The sequence below is a fragment of the Eulemur rufifrons genome, chromosome 12, assembly GCF_041146395.1.
Source record: "Eulemur rufifrons isolate Redbay chromosome 12, OSU_ERuf_1, whole genome shotgun sequence".
Classification (NCBI taxonomy): domain Eukaryota; kingdom Metazoa; phylum Chordata; class Mammalia; order Primates; family Lemuridae; genus Eulemur; species Eulemur rufifrons.
This window is the reverse complement of record NC_090994.1, coordinates 22,337,265-22,359,360: the sequence shown is the minus strand read 5'-3', so window position 1 is coordinate 22,359,360 and position 22,096 is coordinate 22,337,265. Positions and strand designations below refer to the sequence as shown.

General features: G+C 38.9%; 1 protein-coding gene and 3 pseudogenes across 3 annotated transcripts in view; all 4 read right to left on the bottom strand.

The window, feature by feature from the left end:
• Positions 1–22,096, bottom strand: part of BAG4 (BAG cochaperone 4) — a 49,438-nt gene that overhangs the window by 24,810 nt on the left and 2,532 nt on the right. The gene's annotated exons all lie outside the window — the stretch shown is intronic.
• On the bottom strand, positions 6,627–6,961 carry LOC138393792 (peptidyl-prolyl cis-trans isomerase FKBP1A pseudogene; annotated as a pseudogene).
• Positions 7,305–8,507, bottom strand: LOC138393554 (replication factor C subunit 5 pseudogene; annotated as a pseudogene).
• Positions 16,095–17,472, bottom strand: LOC138393791 (rab-like protein 3; annotated as a pseudogene).

Sequence of the window (22,096 nt, the reverse complement as noted above, 5' to 3'; positions counted from 1 at the left end):
AGAGGATAGCAGAATAGTTGTTTTTTATTTATTTATCTATTTATTTATTTTTAAGGACAGAGTCTTGCTATGTTGTTTAGGCGAGTGTCAAACTACTGACCTCAAGCAATCCACCTGCCCCAGCCTCCCAAAGTGCTGGGATTACAGGTGTGAGCCACCACACCTACCCGGTTGTTTTTTTTTTTTTTTTTTTAATGTTACAAACTTCAAATCCTAACTACTAAATTTCTCAATCAGGTAAATTCCCCTAAGTAATGTCCTCCCTTTCTTGTACTGGTTTAGGGGTGAACTTTTGGCCAATTAATTTCTCTCTCCCAAGAATTTGAATCTTGAGCAGAGACAAAAAGATAAGGGTTGAACCACTCCTCCCACCCAGCAGTGCTGAACCAATACCTCAATCTCCATAACTACCTTCGTTTCTGTCCTTTCCTGCAGATCTCTGAGGTCCCACATTTTTACTGCCTCCCCAACTCTCCCATCCTCCACACCACCCACATCCTCACATCCTTCCTTACTCAGCTCCCCCTGAGTAACCTGCCACTCTTTCCTTCAGATATACGGACCCTGCAAAAACCTAGCCCAGTTTAAACCCAATTATCCACTGACTCCACCTGTAAATACTGGTAGAGAAAACACAACAAATTCTCTTTAAATTCATGACTACAAATCTCAAGTAGGTACTCAGCACTGCCTAACAATTGTCCTATACTTACTTACTTAGTATGGTCATCTTCTCACTCTCCAGAACAACTATTTCACTCTTCTTGGCCCCTCAAATCTCCAAGATTCTTTTATCTCACCCCGCATTTTTTCAACTGGCAACTTTTTCTCATATTTCACTTTTTAAAAAAAGAAGCAAACAGGAGCTCTATCTTCCTTTGTACTAAATCTACTAATTTACCCATATCTGTTACTGTCTTCTCAGAAAGCACAAATAAAGTGTCCCTGGTCCTACTAAAGGCCAATCCCTCCACTTAGCTCAGGACCACATAATCTCTTCTCAAGAACTTCTTCAGTTACCTCTACTCTTTCATTTATCATCTATTTCTTCTAGTAGCATATATCATCTGTTAGAATATAAATCTGCCCTCAAGGCTACCCTAAATATTAAAACATATTTTAAAACTATAATACCTACAAGTGTGACAAATGACTGGGTATATAAATAAACAACAATAGAGCCAGGTGTGGTGGCACACACCTGTAGTTCCAACTTTACTCAGGAGGCCGAGGCAAAAGGATCACTGGAGCCCAGGAGTTTGTGGCTGCAGTGAGCTATGATCGTACCACTGCACTCCAGCCTGGGCAACAGAGCAAGACCCCCGTCTCTAAAAAATATAATTAATAAACAAGAATAACAATAACCTGATAACCTGGTGATGATGAGTGATGGATAACTAGGAGTTTTATAACACTAGTCTCTCTACTTTTACATGTTAGAAAGTTTCTGTGATAAAAATTTTTTTTTAAAAACTGTGGGGCAGGGATTGAAGGTAGACTGCCCTTAAATATATCGTTTTATACATTTGACTTTAGAACAACTGCAAATATTTTACATAATTATCAAAGATAAAATCTTTTTAAGTCTTTTCTTTTAAAAAAAACACTTAATACTTGGTAGAAAAACCTCAAAAACAGAAAGTATTTCAAGTGAATTTACAGCACAGTAATTTGACTTCTCTGGTACAATACATACCCTATGAACCAAAAACAAAAAACCAAAAATAAATAAATAAATAAATAAAGCAAAAAACTTGGATTCTTTTCAGTAATCATAGTGATAACTATCAACATTTTTGGTATTGTTATTTTGATTCTGTCATGTGGGTATAGTAGTTGCAAATGAATAATTAATTATGTTGGTATGGTTGGGAATCAGTATTTTCACAGCGAGAGATGAGATATACAGATATAAAAATGATGAAACTAAAAACCCTTTAATCCTTAATTTGAAATATCAGTATGAATCCAAACTGTATTTTAACTTCTTCTTACAGGTCTACCTACCAGATTGGTAATCACATAGAAAAGAATTCAAGTGACCTGAACAGTTATCTGAATGGGCATCCTCAGGGGTTCACAGTCTAAATCCTACACTTTACATAGAATGTTATTAATTGTGACATTGGTGTCTGAATTTCTAAACTAACTGTGTATTACAGAAGATACAAATAAACAATACAGCAATGTTATTGGGAACCAGTATTTTCACGTGGGCGAGGAAAGATAAAATGTGGAATGGGGAAAGATGAGGAAGAATCAGGCATATTGAATTTGAACTGGAGGTATCAGCATAAACTCACACAAGAAAAAAAAGGTACTTTAACCTTTTATGCAAAACAGACAAACAAATATGGGTAAAAGTGACAGTGTGCCCAGTCCAAAGGATGTAGGAGTCACTCACTACAAATTCTAGCAACCCTCTTCTGCTTCTGCCCTCCACAATGAATGAGACTAGCATATCCCATACAGGAGCTGTGATTTCAGTAAGTCCCAACATGAGAAGACCTACGCGGAGGCCCAAACTCAGTCTGCAGCCTGGAGAAGAATCAGTGCAGTGCACTCACAGAACATGAGCAAGAAATAAACGTTTATTGTTATAAACCACTGAAATCCTGGAGTTGTTTTTTACTACAGGAAATGTCAATGAATGAAGTTACTAAATATCAAGTTGGTAACATAACCATAGAGAAAAAAAGAATTATTATATTTCAAATGACTTTTAAACACATTATTTTAACTATACATCCTCAGTGGAATATATTCTCTAAAGACAAACTGAACTGCAAAGAAAACTAAACTGCATTAATTAATAAATTGTTAGTCATAATATTGGCATTCTTTTTATTAAAAGCTTTATTGAGATATAATTCACAATACAATTCTCTCATTTAAAGTGTACTATTCAATGGTTTTTAGTATATACATGGATATGTGCAATTATCTCCACAATGAATTTTAGAACATTTCAAAACCTCAAAAAGAAGTGCTATACCCTTTAACTATGCCTCACCTATCTTCCCATCCCACCAGTCCTACACAACCACTAATCTACTTTGTCTCTATAGATTTGCCTATTCTGATTATTTCATATAAATTGAATCATATACTATTATTATTTTGTGACTGGCTTCTTTCATTTAGCATAATGTGTTCAAGGTTCAACTATGTTGCAGCATGTATCAGACCTTCATTCCCTTTTGTGGCCAAATAATATCCTGTTCTATGCAAATACTACATTTTGTTTAACCATTTATCATCAGTCAATGGATATTAAGACCGTCGTCACCTTTGGGTTATCATGAATATTTATGCAGACACATGCATTCAGTTCATATATACTTAGGCAGGGAACTGTGGGTCACATGGTAATTCTACCATTAACAGTTTGAGAAAAGGCAAACTGTTTCCAAAACAGTTACGCCACTGCACATTCCCATCAGCAATATATAAGGGTTCCAGTTTCTCCACATGCTTGCCAATACTTGTTTTTTCTGGGTTGTTTTGTTTTGCTTTTCATAGCCATCCTCCAGGGTGTGAAGTGGTATTTCACTGTAGTTTCAATTTGCAATTCCCTCATGACTAATGATGTTGAGTATCCTTTCACATGCTTGTTAGCCATTTGTATATCTTCTTTAGAGAAATGCCTATTCAGAGGTTTGACCCATTTTTAATTGGGTTGTCTTTTAAGAGTTCTTTATTCTAGATACAAATCCCTTTTCAAATTTATGATTTGCAAAAACATTTTCTTCCTTTTCACTTTCTTAAGAGTGTCCTTTGAAGTACAAAAGTTTTTAATTTTGATGAAGTCCACTTTATTTTTTTTCTTTTGTTGCTCATGCTTTTGGTGTCATACCTAAAAAACCACTGCAAAATCCAAAGTAATGAAGATTTATCTCTATATTTTCTTCTAAGAGTTTTATAGTTTTAGCTCTTACATTTAGGTCTATGACCCATTTTTAGTTAATATTTGTATAAGGTGTAAAATAAGGGTCCAACTTAATTTTTTTTTTATTTATTTATTGTTTTTGAGACAGAGTCTCACTCTGTTGCCTGGGCTAGAGTGCCATGGTGTCAGCCTAGTTCAAAGCAACCTCAAACCCGTGGGCTCAAGCAATCCTTCTGCCTCAGCCTCCAGAGTAGCTGGGACTACAGGCATGTGCCACCATGCCCGGCTAATTTTTTCTATATATTTTTAGTTGTCCAGATAATTTCTTTCTATTTTTTAGTAGAGATAGGGACTCGCTCTTGCTCAGGCTGGTCTCGAACTCCTGACCTCGAACAATCCTCCCGCCTCGGCCTCCCAGAGTGCTAGGATTACAGGCGTGAGCCACCGCGCCCGGCCCAACTTAATTCGTTTGCTTGTGGCTATCCAGTTGTCATGGCACCATGTGTTGTAAACACTATTATTCTCCGCCCCCCCCCCCACCCCCAATGAATGGTCTTGGTATTCTTGTCAAAAATCAATTGGCCACAGACATGGATTTCTTTCTGGGCTCTCAATGTCATTCCAGTAATCCATATATCTGTTGTTATGCCAGTACTTACACTGTTTATATCATTTTGGCTTTGTAGTAAATTTTGAAATCAAGAAGTATGAGTCTTCCAACAACTTCTTTTTCAAGATTGTTCTGGCTATTCCGACATGAATTTTAGGATTAGCTTTCTAATTTTTATAAAAATGACAGCGGGGATTTTGATTGTGATTGTGGTGAATCTGTCAATCCATTTGGATACTACTGCCATCTTAACAATAGTAAATCTTCTAATCCATGAATATGAGATGTTTTTCCATTTCTTCAGATCTTCTTTAACTTCTTTCAATGTTTTATATCCAGAATATAAGTTTTACACTTTTTTTAAACAAGTTATTTTATTATGAAAAAAACTATAAAATGCAGCATACTGCTACGAAATAAACTGCTAAATTTGCACAAAAGTCCCAATCCTTTCTGTGGTTCTAGCTTTAGCGTCAGGTTTAATCACAGGTGTCTTCCCTGCATTAAACAAGTAAGTTCTATACAACCTCTGGTCTCCAGTGGCATAATTTAAAGGCCAGCTCTGTTACAATTAAAGTTTTTTTCTACTGTCCACACCACAATTAGAATCCTGCAGATAACTCTTCTACTTCAAGAGGTAAACCAAAGTATGAGTTTTTTTGTTTTTGTTTTTTGAAAAAAGCCAGCATAAAACACTTTTATTGCAATAATGAAACTTGAAACTCATGTGGTGCTGGAGGGGAGAGGCGCAGCAACAATTTCTCTCACCAAATCACTACACGGGACAGCAAAGGGTGAGAAGGAGCTGCTGGAGGAAAAGTCAGGAAACTCTGAGATCAGCAGAGGGTGCCAAGCATCAAAAAACAGGAGATGCTGAAGCTGCGATGAGGAGCATCGTTTTCTTAAGAGAGCATTCAAGGATTTGTCACCATGGCTGGGCTTTTGTTGGGTGTTAAGTCTATGAACAGCACCTTCAATTTGAACTTTCGATTAAAGTTCTTAAATTTTAGGAAGTGGTGGAGCTTGGAAAGTTATAAGATTACAAACTTCCTGAAAGTCCATTAGAAAAACAACAGGATGGAAAAAAAAAAAACAAAAACAAAAACCTAAGCCAGGCCACGAAGAAGGCTTCAAGAGATCCCTGCTGGCCCAGGGACAGATGCCTGTAGTGTCCAACATCGAAGTGAAATGGATCTGCTTTCAAAAAGCAGAGGGTTGGGCTGGGCGAGGTGGCTCACGCCTGTAATTCTAGCACTCTGGGAAGTGGGAGTTTGAGACCAGCCTCAGCAAGAGCGAGACCTCATCTCTACTAAAAATAGAAAGAAATTAGCCAGACAACTAAAAATAGAAAAGATTAGCCAGGTGTAGTGGCACAGGCATGTAGACTAAGCTACTTGGGAGGCTGAGGCAGGAGGATCACTTGAGCCCACGAGTTTGAGGTTGCTGTGAGCTAGGCTGACGCCATAGCACTCTACCTCAAGCAACAGAGCGAGACTCTGTTTCAAAAAAAAAAAAAAAAAAGGCAGCGGGTTTAAGGGGAGGTTGAGGTGGGGCCAGTAGAGGCAAAGGCTCTTCCCCTCCCCACTTCAGTTTTGGGTAGGGCTTTTAATTTAACCCAAGGACATCTCTCAACTTGCAGAATAATTCAGCCCTCAACAGCGCCTCAAATCTGCTATGGTTTTGCAGCACAGCAGCAAGAATGTTTAATATATAATAGATAAAAATTTCATTCAAAAAAAATATTCTTGCCACCCCCCCCCAAAATACCAATTCCTATTCTAAAATTACCTCATAACTTCTGCTGTTAATACTTGACCATATACTTAATTGGAAACCTAGGTCCAAAAGACTGAAACTGAATCTTCATCCCAAAATGAAAACAAAATAAAATGAGTAACTTGAGGTTTACGGCATATAGTTTAGGTAAACACACATACAAGGAGAGAGGAGAGGAGGAAATGGAGGTGTCGGAAGCAAAGCTGAGTGACAGAACACATTTAGTTGGGGTAGATGTTTATACAGAGTGTAGCGGAGCACCAGGAAAAGCTCCATATGGATTCCTGCGCACACGTCTGCAGACACCAGATCTCTCCACGTGGCAGAGGCAAGAAGAGGGAGCTAAGGGAGGAGGCCATGCTTGTCATTCAAGTTTCAGAAGCTCCACATCAAAGATGAGAGAAGCATGTGCTGGGATGATGCCTGGGTGCCCAACAGCGCCATATGCATAGTCTGGAGATATAGTCAGTTTGGCTGTCTGACCCACACTTTTCTGGGCAACCCCTTCTTCGCAGCCTGGGATCACCTCCTGCTTGCCTAGCATAAACTTAAAGGGCTTGTTTCTGTCCCAGGAGGAATCAAATTTCTTTCCATCTTCAAGTATCCTGGGAAGTGCACCACGCAGGTCTGGCCGTGCTTCGGGAAGGTGCATCCCCTGGGGAGACGGTCTCCACCTGCGCTCCCATGGCAGCAGCGGACACTGGGTGGGTGGCGCGACCAGTGGCGTGGATCGAGAGAAAAGATGAGATTTTAAAGGAAGAGTATTCGGCCTATTTTCATAAGGGTATAATAGTTTTGCCCAGAACTCCATTAATGCCTATTCAAAGTAGGTAGAGATGGTGTCAAAGATTAGATTTATAAACTTAATTTTGCTTTGAAAGTCTTCTGTTCCCTGTGATCCAAGCAAATGAAGGGTAAAAGAATTAAACTGTTTTCCTATAAAAGACAAATGGGCAGAACAGTAAGACAGTTGTACATTAAAATTATTTTGTATATCCCTGCGCCAAATAGCCACAAACACAGTACTGTTTAAATGTCTGCCCATCCGTGCCCGGAACAGAGTTTTCCAAGAATTAGGGTGATGGTGGCTTCATCACACAGCCCCTGGCAACAGTTCATCCGGTAACCGAGTCCCCTGTTCTCCGATAGTGCTGGGCCCTGAGAACTGCAGGGAACAGAACTCAGCATCCAGGGCTCTGCGACCATCAGGTCTCTGGTAACTTGAAAAGCAGTAATGAGGGAACTCAGCGGAATCTTCCTGTCGGTGCCAACACCAAGTCTGTACTTAATGTCTGTCATTTTGGTCAATAAAAGTATTAGAACTGAAGATGGAATGTTAACTCTATGCACAGACAAGCGTGTCTCTATCAGGTGTCTTGTTTGTAGTACCAATCCCTTCAGAGTTCTCACCTCCACGTTTCTTTAGGCTGTTGGACATCACAAAGTGTTGGCAATGTCTGACATGAGCAGGTGCCCTGTGCAGGTGTAGACAGTCTCCTCTGTCACCTTCCCAAAGGCCACATCGGTGCTCTGTAAAATGTTCAGAGCCCTTGGCCTGTCTCCACTGGAAAAAGTTACAAGTGCTTTCACCCTGTCTTCACTTACATCAATTTTCTCCTCCTCTACAACATGTTCCAGGTGGGGAGCCATGAGTTCAGGAGTATGGGGATCAAATCAGCAACTTACACCCTGGGACTGCAAGGTGGGTGTGACCTTTGACAGACAGTTACAGATGAGGCAAAAGCTGGCACTTTCCGTGACTTTCTCAATCACTTTCCTAAAAGCATTCTAAGCATCCTGAGTCATGGCATCAGGTGCATCAAGGATTACCGCTTTAAAGCCTTTCTTAAATATTGTCCTTGGGCTGGCAAAGCTCAGGATTGGTCCCTGAACAAAATGTATTCCTCAGTCATCTGAAGCAGTCAGCTCCAAGACCATGGAGCCAAGTTCTTTTTGTCTATTTAGCACAGGCTAGGATGGTGAATGTCTTTCCTGTCCCTGGAGGACCACAGAGAAGCAGGTGTGGCAGTCAGTCTTTACTGACAAAGTTTGAATGGTACTCGAAATGTTCCGATGAGAAATGAGATCACTCAGTGTCCGTGGCCAGTATTTTTCAACCCAGGGCAGGTTCCTCATACTGGCTGCCATGGGCTGCTGCTGCCGCTGCTTAAGCAATGAAGTCACCATGGTAGGGTGATGAGGGCAACTGCTGTGATCAGCATGTGCCCAGGCTCCTGCACAGGCGACCAGTCACAACCTCATTTTGCACTTCTTTTGTTAAATTTATTCCTAAGTATTTTACTCTTTTTGAAGCTATTGTAGATGGAATTGTTTTCTTAATTTCATTTTTGGATTTTTCATTACTAGTGTATAGAAAAGCAAATGATTTTTGTACATTAACCTTATATTCCATAACCTTCCTGAACTGGTTTATTAATCTTCCATCGAGGTAATAACCAGGCCCACCCATCTTACCTCAGATGAGATTGGGCATGTTCAGGGTGATATCCCCCATTGACGCCTTTATATTTTCAATAGTTTTTCTGGTGGATTCCTTAGGATTTTCTAAATATAAAACCATGTCATTTGTGAACAAAGATAGTTTTACTTTTTCCTGTCCAATTTCTTTCTTTCTTTTTTTTTTGGAGACAGAGTCTCACTCTTTTTGCCCTGGCTAGAGTGCCGTGGCGTCACCCTAGCTCACAGCAACCTAAACTCCTGGGCTCAAGCACTCCTGCCTCAGCCTCTCAGGTAGCTGGGACTACAGGCATGCACCACCATGCCCGGCTGATTTTTTCTATATATATTTTTAGTTGTCCAGATCATTTCTTTCTATTTTTAGTAGAGACGGGGTCTCACTCTTGCTCAGGCTGCTCTCGAACTCCTGACCTCGAGCAATCCTCCCGCCTCGGCCTCCCAGAGCACTAGGATTACAGGCATGAGCCACCGCGCCCGGCCTTTCCTGTCCAATTTCAATGCCATTTTATCTTTTTCTTGCTTAACTAGGTTTCTAGCTAGAACCTCCAGTACAATATTAAATAGAAGTGGGAAGAACAGACATCCTTGTCTTGTTCCTGCTATTAGAGAGAAAACATCCAGTCTTTAATCATGAGTTTGGACATGGATGGTTCATACATGCCCTTTATCAGGTTGAAGGAGTTTCCTTGTCTTACTAGCTTATACAGAGTTTTTATTACAAAAGGGCACTGGATTTTGTCAAATGCTTTTCCTGCACCTGGTGAGATAATCACAGGATTTTTAAAACTCAATTGATACAGTGTATTACATTCATTTTTGGATGTTAAACCAACCTTATATTCCTGGGAGAAATCCCACTTGGTCATCCTATATAATTCTTTTTATATGTTGCTGGATTCAGTATGCTAGTATTTTGTTGAAGATTTTTTTATCCATATTCCTAAGAGATACTGGCCTATAGTTTTCTTTTCTTATGATGTCTTTGGTTTTCATATCAGGGTAATACGGGTTTATAGAATAAGTGGAGAAGTGATCTGTCCTCTTCTATTTTTTAGAAGAGTTTGTGAAGAATTGGTATCAATTCTTTAAATGTTTGGTAGAATTCACTAGTGAAGCTATCTGGGCTTGGGCTTCTTTTGTGGATAGTTTTTGTTGTTGCTGTTTTTAACTAATTCAATCTCTTTATTTGGTATAGGTCTATTCAGATTTTCTATTTCTTGAGTCAGTTTTGGAAGTTTGCATCTTTCTAATAATTTGTCCATCTCATCTAAGTTATCTAATTACTGGTATACAATTATTCATGGTATTCCATTATAATCCTTTTTATTTTTGAAAGGTCAGTAATAATATCCCCTCTTTCATTCCTGATTCTAGTAATTGAGTCTTCTTTTTTTCCTGAATCTAGCTAAAGGTTCATCAGTTTTGTTGATCTTCTGAAAGACTCAGACTTTAGTTGCACTGATTTCTTCTATTCTCTATTACATTAATTTCCACTCTGATCATTTACCACCATAAATTTCCCTCTAAGTACTACTTTAGCTGCATCTCATGAGTTCTGATAGATTATATACTATCTTCATTTTCATTCATCACAAAGTTTTTTTATTTTCCTTTTTTTTTTTTTTTTTTTTTTTGAGGCAGGGTCTCCCTCTATTGTCTGGGCTTAACATAGGCATCATAATAGCTCACTACAACCTCAAACTCCTGGGCTCCAATGATCCTCCTGCCTCAGTCTCCTGAGTAGCTGGGACTACAGGTGTGTGCCACCATGAAAGACTAATTTGTTTTATTTTTTATTTTTTGTAGATACGGAGTCTCACTATGTTGCCCCGGATGGTCTTAAACTCTTGGCCTCAAGCGATCCTCCCACCTTGGCCTCTCAAAGTGCCAGGATTATAGGTGTGAGCCACCACACCTGGCCTATTTTCCTTTTAAGATCTTCTTTAATCACTCATTATTTAGGAGTGTTATTTAATTTCCACATATTTGTGAGTTTCCCAAAGTTTTTCCTTCTATTAATTTCTAATTTCATTATATTATGGTTAGAAAACATACTTTGTATTATTTTTATCCTTTTAAATGTATTAAGATTTGTTTTATGGCCTAGTATATGGTCTAGAATTTCTCAGGTTCTATGTGCACTTGAGAAGAATGTATACAGTAGTGCCCCCTTATCCTCAGGGGGTATGTTCCAAGACCCCTAATGGATGCCTGAAACCGCAGATAGTACTGAATTCTATCTACACTGTGTTTTTTCGTTTATCATACATATCTATGATAAACTTTAATTTATAAATCAGGCACAGTTAGAGGCCAGGCACAGTGGCTCATGTCTGTAATCCCAGCACTCTTGGAGACCGAGGCAGGAGGATTGCTTGAGCTCAGAAGTTCAAGACCAGCCTGAGCAAGAGTGACACCCCATCTCTACTAAAAACATAAAATCAGCCAGGCATAGTGGTGTGTGCCTGTAGTCCCTGTACTCAAGAGGCTGAGGCAGGAGGATCGCTCAAGCCGAGGAGTTTGAGGTTGCTGTGAGCTAGGCTGATGCCAGGGTACTCTAGTCAGGGCAATGGAGTAAGACTCTGTCTAAATAAATAAATAATAGGGCACAGTTAGAGATTAAAAACAATTAGTAATAAAAAAATAGAACAATTACGACAACATACTGTAATAAAAGTTATGTGAATGTGGTCTCTCTCTCTGTCAAAATATCTTATTGTACTGTACTCACCTATTTTGAGACTGCAGTTGACTGCAAATAACTGAAAGCAAAACCATGGACAAGGTGGGGGGGGCCGCTGTATTCTGTTGTTGTTGGGTGGAGTGTTCTATAGATGTCTGTTAGGTCTAGTTGGTCTGCTGTGTTGTTCATGTCTTCTGTTTTTTTGTTGCTCTTATGTCTAGTTATTCTATCCATTAGTGAACTGGAGGTACTGACGTCTCCAACTATTATTGTTGAATTGCCTATTTCTCCCTCCATCCATTTCTGTAAATTTTTCCTTCATGTATTTTGGTTTTCTGGGTATTGTTATTATTAGGTAAATATATACTCATAATTGCTATATCTTCCTGATGGATTGACCTTTTCATTACTATAAAATGTCCCCTTCTATCCCTAGTAACATTTTTTTATTTTAAAGTCTATTTTGTCTGATATTAATAGAGACAGTTCGGCTTTCTTGTAGTTGCTGTTTGCAAATTTCTTTTTTCATGTATAATTGTTTTTATTGATTTATCAGTCATACATATTTTTGGGTACAGGTGACACTTTAATATATGAATATGACATATAATGATCAAATCAGGGTAATTAGGATATCCATCACCTCAAACATTTATCTTTTCTTTGTGGCTTTGTATTTCTTTTTCTATCCATTTACTATCAAGCTATTTGTATCTTTAAATGTTTTTTTTTTTTTGAAGGGGAATTTTTATTATTTTTATGTACAGAAAACTTAACAGTGTATATTTAGCCCAGTTTAATAGCAAGTTCTTTAGCCTTTGCCTTTTCCAGCTTGGCAATGTGAGCCACAGATTTCAAGCCCAGGAGGTTGCCTGCCCAATGACAACAGATCTCATCGTATCTGTCATTGCAATTGGTCCTGATAGCTTCTACCAGCTTAGCCAGAGCTCCTTCATATTCCCAAACAATGCAGGGCGGGAAAAAAGGTAGATTTTTGGCTTCTTTGTGACCCTTCTAGAAGCAGAAATGCCTGCATTTTTAGCTCAAAACAGGCTTCTGCCTCAGATACAATATGACCACATGGTTTATTCAGGTGAAGAAATTTCTTTAAATCTTAAGAGTCACCTACAGACACCATATGGTTGGATGTGGTTTTTTTGGTCCAGTCGGACAATCTGTCTTTTTTTGTTTTTTGTTTTAAGACAGAGTCTTGCTCTGTTGCCTGGGCTAGAGTGCCGTGGCGTCAGCCCAGCTCACAGCAACCTTAAACTCCTGGGCTCAAGCAATCCTTCTGTCTCAGCCTCCCAAGTAGCTAGGACTACAGGTATGCACCACTATGCCCAGTTAATTTTTTTCTATGTATTTTTAGTTGTCCAGCGAATTTCTTTCTATTTTTTTTAGTAGAGATGGGGTCTCGCTCTTGCACAGGCTGGTTTCAAACTCCTGAGCTCAAACAATCCACCCGCCTCGGCCTCCCAGAGTGCTAGGATTACAGGCGTGAGCCACTGCACCCAGCCGACAATCTGTCTTTTCATTAGATTGTTTATTCTATTCACATTTAATGTTACTGATATAGTTGGATTGACATCCACTCTTTACTTTTTGTTTTATTTTTACTTCTTTATATGTCTCATGCATTTTTATCTTCTACCTTTACTGCTTTCTTTTGCATTAAGTGAATATTTTCTAATGTAGCATTTCAATCTCTTTAATGGTTTTTATAATATATACATATTTCTTTTTCTTCAGTGGTTACTCTTGGGCTAACAATATACATCATAACTTATCAGAAAGCTTCTGATTTATATTTACTTAATTCCTATGAGACACAGAAATGTTACTCCTACAGAGCTCTATTTCCTTTATCCCTTTTTTGTGACATTACTGTTATCCATATTACATCTATTAATACAAATGTTACAAACCTAACATTATACTGTTATACTTACTACTTTAAATAATTTTATGTAGGCCGGGTGTGGTGGCTCACGCCTGTAATCCTAACACTCTGGGAGGCCGAGGCAGGTGGATTGTTTGAGCTCAGGAGTTCAAGACCAGCCTGAGCAAAAGCGAGACCCCCTCTCTACTAAAAATAGAAAGAAATTAGCCAAAACAACTAAAATATATACCAAAAAAAATTACCCGGGCATGGTGGCACATGCCTGTAGTCCCAGCTACTTGGGAGGCTGAGGCAGTAGGATTACTTGAGCCCAGGAGTTTGAGGTTGCTGTGAGCTAGGCTGATGCCACGGCACTCACTCTAGCCCGGGCAACAGAGTGAGACTCTGTCTCAAAAAAAAAAAATAATAATAATAATAATTTTATGTAGAATGTGACAGAAGAAAGGAGAACAACTATGTATTTGTATCATTTGTTATACTAAGCTCCTCATTTATCATTTCTGGTATGTTGGTGTATTCAGTGGTGTCTCAGTCTTTTTTCTCTCTGTCCTTTAGACTGTATAATCTCTATCAATCTATCTTTAAATTCACTAATTCTTTCTTCTGCCAGTTCAAATATACTATTGAGCTCCTCCAGAACTTTTCATTTTAGTTACTGCACCTTTCAACTCCAGATTTCTATTTGGCTCTTTTTCATAATTGTTATCTCTTTATTGATAAGTCCCTATTTGATGTGGCATTGTCATCACACCTTCCTTCACTTCTTTAACCATAGTTTCATTTAGTTCTTTGAACATATATATAATGGCTACTTTAAAGTCTTCGTCTATTAAATCTGACATCTGGTCATTTTCACAACCGGTTTCTGTTTCCTGCTTTTTTCCAGTGTATTGGCCAAACTTTCCTGGGTTTTTTGCATGGCTCATAATTTTTTGCTGGAAACTGGACATTCTATATACTGTATTTTAACAACTCTAGGTACTGGTGCTACTATCCTCACCCCAGGCTTGTTACTGTTATTTGCTTGTTTGTTTAGTGACTACTGGGATTAATTTGGTGAATTTCCCTCCACCTCTATAGTGCGAAGTGTGTGATGCTGCTTCTTAAAGAGTGTGGCCTTGGATGTGCCCATAGTCACCCTGGACTACAGTTTTTGGCAAGACTTGAGTGTAGTGTATCTTCTCTTGACCACACCTAGTTGTTAAAGCTCCACTAATTTTCAGCTGATTGCTCTATCATTTTCAATAAGACCCTGTAGCATAAATTGCCCCACGGACTAATTCAATCAAATCTGGGTCCCTTTGAAGGAACACAAGGTCAATGTTTGAGAGTTATTCTGACCCCAAAGGGCTCCTCATAGCTGTTTATTTTCCTGGTTCTCTCCAACAAACTAAAGGGCCTACAGTTTAGCCTGTATCTCCAATTGCCTTGCATGACAACCTCCACAGTTTTTTCGAAGCATCCTTTTAGGCTTGAGCTTCTCTCCATACCCTGTTGCAAATGAAGTCAGTTCCTTTGGGAAAAGATTACGAGCTACCTGTTTTACAACCTGCTTCTGTCTCCAGATAAAACATCTGAGACACTCCTACAGTTAGAGTGGGGACAATGGTATGTTTCTCTGAGTGACACCCCTGCTTTAGAAACTGAGCACTTAAGGAAAGGAAGGCTGTAGACTCAGGTCTTCTCAGCTTGACAAGCAAGGGTCAGGGTGATCAGAGATCCAGGATTCTCAGCAGTACCCTGCTTAAGGTAACGTCTCCCTCCCAGGAGTAAAGACTGGGTAGAAGAAGGGAACCAACCACCACCACTCAGCTACACTTGCCTAGAACTTAGCCTCAGCAACAGGTACCTGGGGATAAAATAAGAAATGTTGTCATGATCCCCCTTCTGGGATGAAAACCTTCTGATTGGACTTGGAGGGTGAGAAGGAAAAAGGAGCCCTGTGTTCTTGGCTGCACCACTCTGGAGTGGAGTTTCTGTCTCACTGAGCTGGGAGAAGGTAAGGGATGGAGTGGGTTTTGGTTCAAATGTCAGACTCTCACTCTTCTTATTGAGTTTTAGTAGATTTTCTTGAATACATATTTCTTCAGTCCTGTATTTCCTAGGACCATTTCCAGAAATGTTTATTGGTTGTTTTTTCAAAATAACGTCCACCAGTTTCACTGGGGACTGGGTCCACAGAGCTCTTCATGCTGCCATGCCAGAACTGGAACCTGGCATTATTTTGGACTTATTTTATATATTATTGTTAGATTGTGCAAACATCTGTAATTATTTTACCATTGTTAGGGACCAAGATTTTCCAAATAAAATAAATACAATCACAGAAGTTTAAAAAGCCTATAATGTTAAACTTGAATTAAGTATGAACTCATTTATTTTTCTATTTAAAAATGCTTATTTTCTAATTCTGTCCTTTGAAAAAGTCTAGAAGCAATGACAAGAAAATGACAGTATACTTGACACCCAACTGTAACTTCTATACCAAGGATTAAGCTATTGTCCCTCAGCTCCAAACACGGCATTCTGTATTTGGCTCTGTGATATAAGACTGGAAGCCTACAAGTACTTCTCCTTTGCCAGCTTGCTTACTTTCTGGTTCTGCCAACTTGAGACATTAGGCTAGGGAAAGGGTAGAGAATGGACTTGCTACTTACTGGGTTTTTTTTCTTTTTTTTCTTTTCTTTTTTTTTTTTACATTTTTGAAGTACTTAATTAAGCCTTCAGCAATGAGTGGGAAAATTACAGACCCAAAAAACCCTCCAGTTCCAGGCAAGGGTAAATTTTCTCTGCAGTACTCCATCAGTGCTCATTTACTGCATCATTGTGACAATATCTCATATTTCCACAGGGCTTTTACATAATCCATAAATAGGGACAGAAAGATGTGGAACAGAAAGAACAGGGACAAAGTTTGGGCCTCCCATGTTGTCACTTCCTTCATTTTCCATTAAAGGGTGAGGCAGAAGGGTAGCATTTTAAGATGATTTTGTTAAAAGACATTAATAATCGACACAGCAAGAAGAAAGCTGTGAAAAACTGCCATTGCTTGCTCATTCTTCTGAAGGATGAGTGTAATTCAGTCATAATGAAGGCTCCTTAATGTTCCTCCCCCAAATCTTTTCGATCAGGAAAGCCTGGAATCTGATTACCTTCTCTTAAAAAATATCTCTTCTCTATGACCTTATCAAAAAACCTACTGAGCTTGACAGCATTGGAAGAACCTGCAGCTCAGGACCGTGGATTTGTGCAATCCAAATTAATCTCTTCTGCATTGAAATCCTCAGCCAGGAAAGCAGTCCTAGTTAAAACTTCATGGCGCTTGGTTTCATGACTCTGGTCCAGTTTAGTCCCTATTGCCAACAGTGGGATTTGGTTATCAGCAAACTGTTCTCGATCATAATCTCCATTTGTCACCAAGACTCCAGTTGGCACCAAATCCCTGTAGAGAGCTTCCAATGACCAACGACACAAGTTTTTTTTTTTTTTGAGACAGAGTCTCACTCTCTTGCCCAGGCTAGAGTGCCGTGGCATCAGCCTCGCTCACAGCAACCTCAAACTCCTGGGCTCAAGCAATCCTACTGCCTCAGCCTCCTGAGTAGCTGGGACCACAGGCATGCGCCACTATGCCCGGCTAATTTTTTCTATATATCTTTAGTTGTCCAGCTAATTTCTTTCTATTTTTTTAGTAGAGATGGGGTCTCGCTCTTGCTCAGGATGGTCTCGAACTCCTGAGCTCAAACGATCCGCCAGCCTCGGCCTCCCAGAGTGCTAGGATTACAGGCGTGAGCCAGCACGCCCAGCCACGATACAAGTTTTGAGATGACTTCTTACTTGTTAACTCAATGGACTAAGATAATACCATTTACAGAGTTCTAGAATACTGCTCTTGTGCTTTTCACACCGCTGGCACTGCCCACCCAGCCTCCAGCATCCCATAATTCTATATAGTAGGTCTTCTCTTCTGGGGTTCCTTCTTTGTAGTCATGAACTCGGACATCCACCGAGTAGCCCACAGTCCATGATGGATTTCCCAGCACCTGATTTTGGCATAGAAGATGGACTAATGATGATTTCCCAACACCTGAATCTCCTAATACCAGTACCTTCACCCAATCCACGGAAGCCATCTTGCCACTGCTACTTCCTGTTTATTTGCTGTTTCTGTTGGTGCCAGCCCAGCAATGCCATTCAACCTGGAGGCAGCAGTCAGTCAACAGCTGTATCTAACTTCTTTTGTTTTTCCCAAAATGCCCTCAGAGGCATTAGTACTAGCTAGGCAGTACCCCTGGGTTCCAGCTCCAACAGGACATTCTTCTAAGCTTCCAGTTTATAACAACCCCAACCTGTTCACTTTATTCCCCAGCCCTAGGAAATGTTGCTGCTTTGTGTTACTTCTGTTACTTTTGTTTCCTCTTTTTCCCTTTTCAGAACTCCAATACCTGTTTTACTTAAATAATGTCTTAAATAAATCTCTTTTAAAAGAACTAGCGTGGTTTCTGTTTTCCTGGATTCAGGTTTGTGGATCCTGACTTACATGGCTTCTAAATATAATTCTCCATTGGCAACAAAAAATACAATGTCTCTTAAAGCATCGGTGAATGAATGAATGCAACTGCTTGAAACACATTAAATATCCTGAATATGTGTGTGTATATAAATTAGTTCATGATACTTTTAAAAAATGAGAAACATAATTCCTTTTCTGTAATTTAACAAGGTTTAGAGATATATGAAAATTAAATCTTCTTAAATTAAATTCATCCTAGAGTTCTTTTTTAAAAGATGGATCAATATCTATACTTTGGTTATGGTTACATAATTGTATGCATTTGTCAAAACTCAGAACTATACCCTTAAAAAGGTGAAATTTACTATATGTAAATTATACTATAATTTTTAAAAATGAAAAAAATGTCCTCATTTAAGCAGTAAAAATTATTAATTTATTAAGTCTTAATTTTAAAAAAGATGAGTAATGTCTTCACCTCTTTTTTTTCTCCTTTTGGACAAAATGGGACAAATGTAAAAATATCCCCAGTAACAATGAAAGTCTAGCTTATGGCCCTCTAAACATGACACTAATTCTATGAAACAGCATTTGGTTTCACAGGAAATTGGTTGGAGCTCAACTCTATTCTATAAACTAAGTTGCCAATTTTATCAACTCTATTCTATAAACTAAGTTGCCAGGTGTTTTTTTGTTTGTTTTGTTTTTTTGAGACAGAGTCTCCCTATGTTACCCAGGCTAGAGTGCCGTGGCATCAGCCTAGCTCACAGCAACCTCAAACTCCTGGGCTCAAGCAATCCTCCCACCTCAGCCTCCCAGAGTGCTAGGATTACAGCCATGAGCCACCGTGCCTGGCCATCATGTGCCTAACTCTTTCCAAACTTATTTGCTGAGTGAAATACAAATTAAAACAAAGGTAATAAAAGGTTTCCACAAGTGGTAATAATGTGAATTAAAGTTTTTGTGGCAAGGGAAATTTGATTGAAATCATGTAAGATAACCAATTTACTTTCTTCTTTTTTGAGACATACCTAAATCTCAGACAAAGGCTGGAGTCAATTCCTTTCATTTTTATCTTAGAACAAAACAGTGAGGTAAGAAGTGAATCCATGGTTAAATTTACAAAGTGATTTACCAACCAACATTATTCTAAAATATGACCCCAGCCCAAGTAAATCTAATGGCAGAGGAATCTGAGTAGTGCAAGTACTACATAAATTCCATTTACAAATTTGCTTATATTTTTCACAAGAATTGAACAAAAATTATTAGAAAAGTATATTGTAAATTATTTCTATTGTTATATATTCCAAAATCACTAACAAATCATTTTATGCTCCTATATTGACCATCATCCTAATTTTTTCAATTTCAATCTCATTTGGGTTTCTTCCATGCTTCTCTAAGACTGTCCCGTTACCCTTAGCACCTGGTTCAAATAATTAGCATATAAATTCTCCAGTGCATCCCATCCCACTTCCCTTACTCTTAGATGATGTAACCTTTTATCTACCAACAAAGGACAATAAATTATAAACTCCACCAACGTGCCTCCCTTCCAACTCCAAACTTAGAGTTTTTTCCCCTCTAGCCCAAAGGAGTTTCTCAACTCTTTTCCTCAGTTCTTAATCCCATTTTCCCCAAGCCATATTCCACCCTTTTGCTTGCATCTTTTTTCTGAATCTACTAGCTCACTCTCTCCTTTGCTTACAAACACACTCAAGCTACCCTAGAGCTAAAAATCCTTCCCTAAACCCTGGTTCTCAGGTAAATGATGACTTTCTCATTTACAAACTTCTGGAAGTACAGTTTCCACTAGTTATCATCTCATCCAAATCTCCTACTCATTACTTTAATACTATTTTAAACTCCCAACACTAAAATCAATGATATCTTTTTAATTGTCAAATCCAAGAGGTTCTTTCCTTTTTCTTTTCTTTTTTTTTTTTCTTTTTAATTTTAGAGACAGGATCTCTCTTTGTCACCCAGACTAGAGTGCAGTGGTATGATCACAACTCATTACAACCTCAAACTCCTAGGCCCAAGAGATCCTCCCACCTCAGCCTCCTGAATAGCAGGGATCACAGGTGTGCACCACCATGCCCAGATAATATATTTTTATTTTTTGTAGAGACAGAGTCCCGCTATGTCTCCCAGAGTGGTCTTGAACTCCTGGCCTCTAGCAACCCTCCCACCTGGGCCTCCCAAAGTGCTGGGATTATAACTGTGAGCCATCACAATTGGCCCCAACAGTTTCTTTTCAGTTCTCATCTCACTTACCTCCAAAATAATTGTGCCCTGGCTTGGTTTACATTGTACAATTTTCCTGGTTCTCCTGTTTTTCAGGTATTCTCTCTCATTGTCTTCTTTTGGATTCTCTTTCTCTATCCCTTATTCTAGACTCTCAAAGATCTCCCCACAGCAACAAACTCTGCCCAGTTTGGTAATCCAGTTATGCTTGTATTTGATGATTCTCAAATCACTATCTCTACATCCCACTTCTCTTCCAAGCCCACCTATTGTTTTGTTGCCACAGACAAAACACCCGAATGCCACAAAGACTAAATTTTAACATTAAAAAACCAAAGCAAAAGCAGAAAATCACATACCTCTCTCTAATCAATCCCATACACTGCATCCAGGGCTTGGCACCAGTAACCACCCTAACTGGCTTCCATCAGAAATGAAAAAAGGCAGCACATAAACCCTTGCCAAGTCTTTGTATTTTTTTTCAAGTTCCTCTCATAACCAATCACTAGTTCTTTTGGTACAAAACTAAACCATTATTTCCCCATAAAAACCTGTTCCTCCTCCTTTTTATACCTTTGTATGTGAAATACTAAATCCTCAGGAACCATCTATCTCTCCCATATCCCTCACTACCAAATGATATTATCCTCCTAATCGTTCTAACTTTGAAAATGCCTTCCAAATCTATGCAACTTATTTTAAAATGTATCCAAAGAATTAGATAAATATTTGATAAAGCAAAATAATAAACTGCTAACCAAAAGAAAAAATATATACATATATATAGATGCTCATTTGTAATTCCTTCAACTTCTCTGTGTTTGAAAATTTTTACAATAAAATGTTGGGAAAAAAAAAATCTCTACATTCAGACATTGCTCAGATGCATGTCCTTTTTACCTCTCTTCTAAACTACTCTGGAGCCCAACTGAACTGTCTCGGGTTCCTTCCTGTTGTAGTCACCCTCCTTAATGTCTCCCAGTGATCCCTGTCTCCTGGTAATCCTGCCCTTGTTAAATTGTCTGCCACACTGTACCAGATTAGTCTCTCTGACAAACAGTACACAGTGGAAATGATGGTACGTCACCTCCGAGATTAGGTTATAAGAAACTGTGGCTTCTGCCTTGGCATGCTCTCTAGGTTGACTTGTTCTGCAGAAACGTGTAAATCACCTAGGGATTTTGTTAAAACACATACTCTAATTCAGCAGATCTGGGGCAGGACCTGAGATCTAGCAGTTCCAACAAGCTCTTAGGTAATGCAGATGTTGCTAGTTCAGGGATCAAACCACAGTGCTATAACTAAAAAGGTAAGAAAAGTTTCATTCTGTTTTAAAGTTTTACTCTTTTATTTAAAAAAGGGAAGGGAGTGGTAGATTTCCAATTTTTTCCCTGCTATATTTAAATATGTTAATATAGTCAAGTTTGTGTTGTGGTTCAGTGCAACATGCATCTCAATATAACCGATTCTATAGAGCAGTGCATTCAAAACATTAGTATGCATATGAATCACCTGGGGATCTTAATAAATTGCAGCAGTCAAGTCGGAAGAGAAGAGATTCTGCATTTCTAAGAGCCTCACAAGTGACACGGAAGCTTCTGGTCCATGGACAATAGTTTTGGAGTAGCAAGGTTTTAGAAGGTTCCTATGCTTTTTTTTTTTTAGTTTGACACATTTGGTAATATGGAAATATAAAACACAACAAAATCAAAACAACGAATTTGGAAAACAAATTTGCAACACCTGTGACAACATGCATGCATATCTTTTGTATTAGTCGTCGTTTTTTTGTTTTTTGTTTTGTTTTTTTTTTGAGACACAGTCTCACTCCCAGGCTGGAGTGCAGGTGCAATCATAGCTCACTGTAACTTGGAATTCCTGGACTCAAGCAAGTTTCCTGCCTCAGCCTCCCAAATAGCTAGAACTACAGGGGCATGCCACCATGCCCAGCTAATCTTTTATTTTTTGTAGAGACAGGGTTTCACTATGTTGCCCAGGTC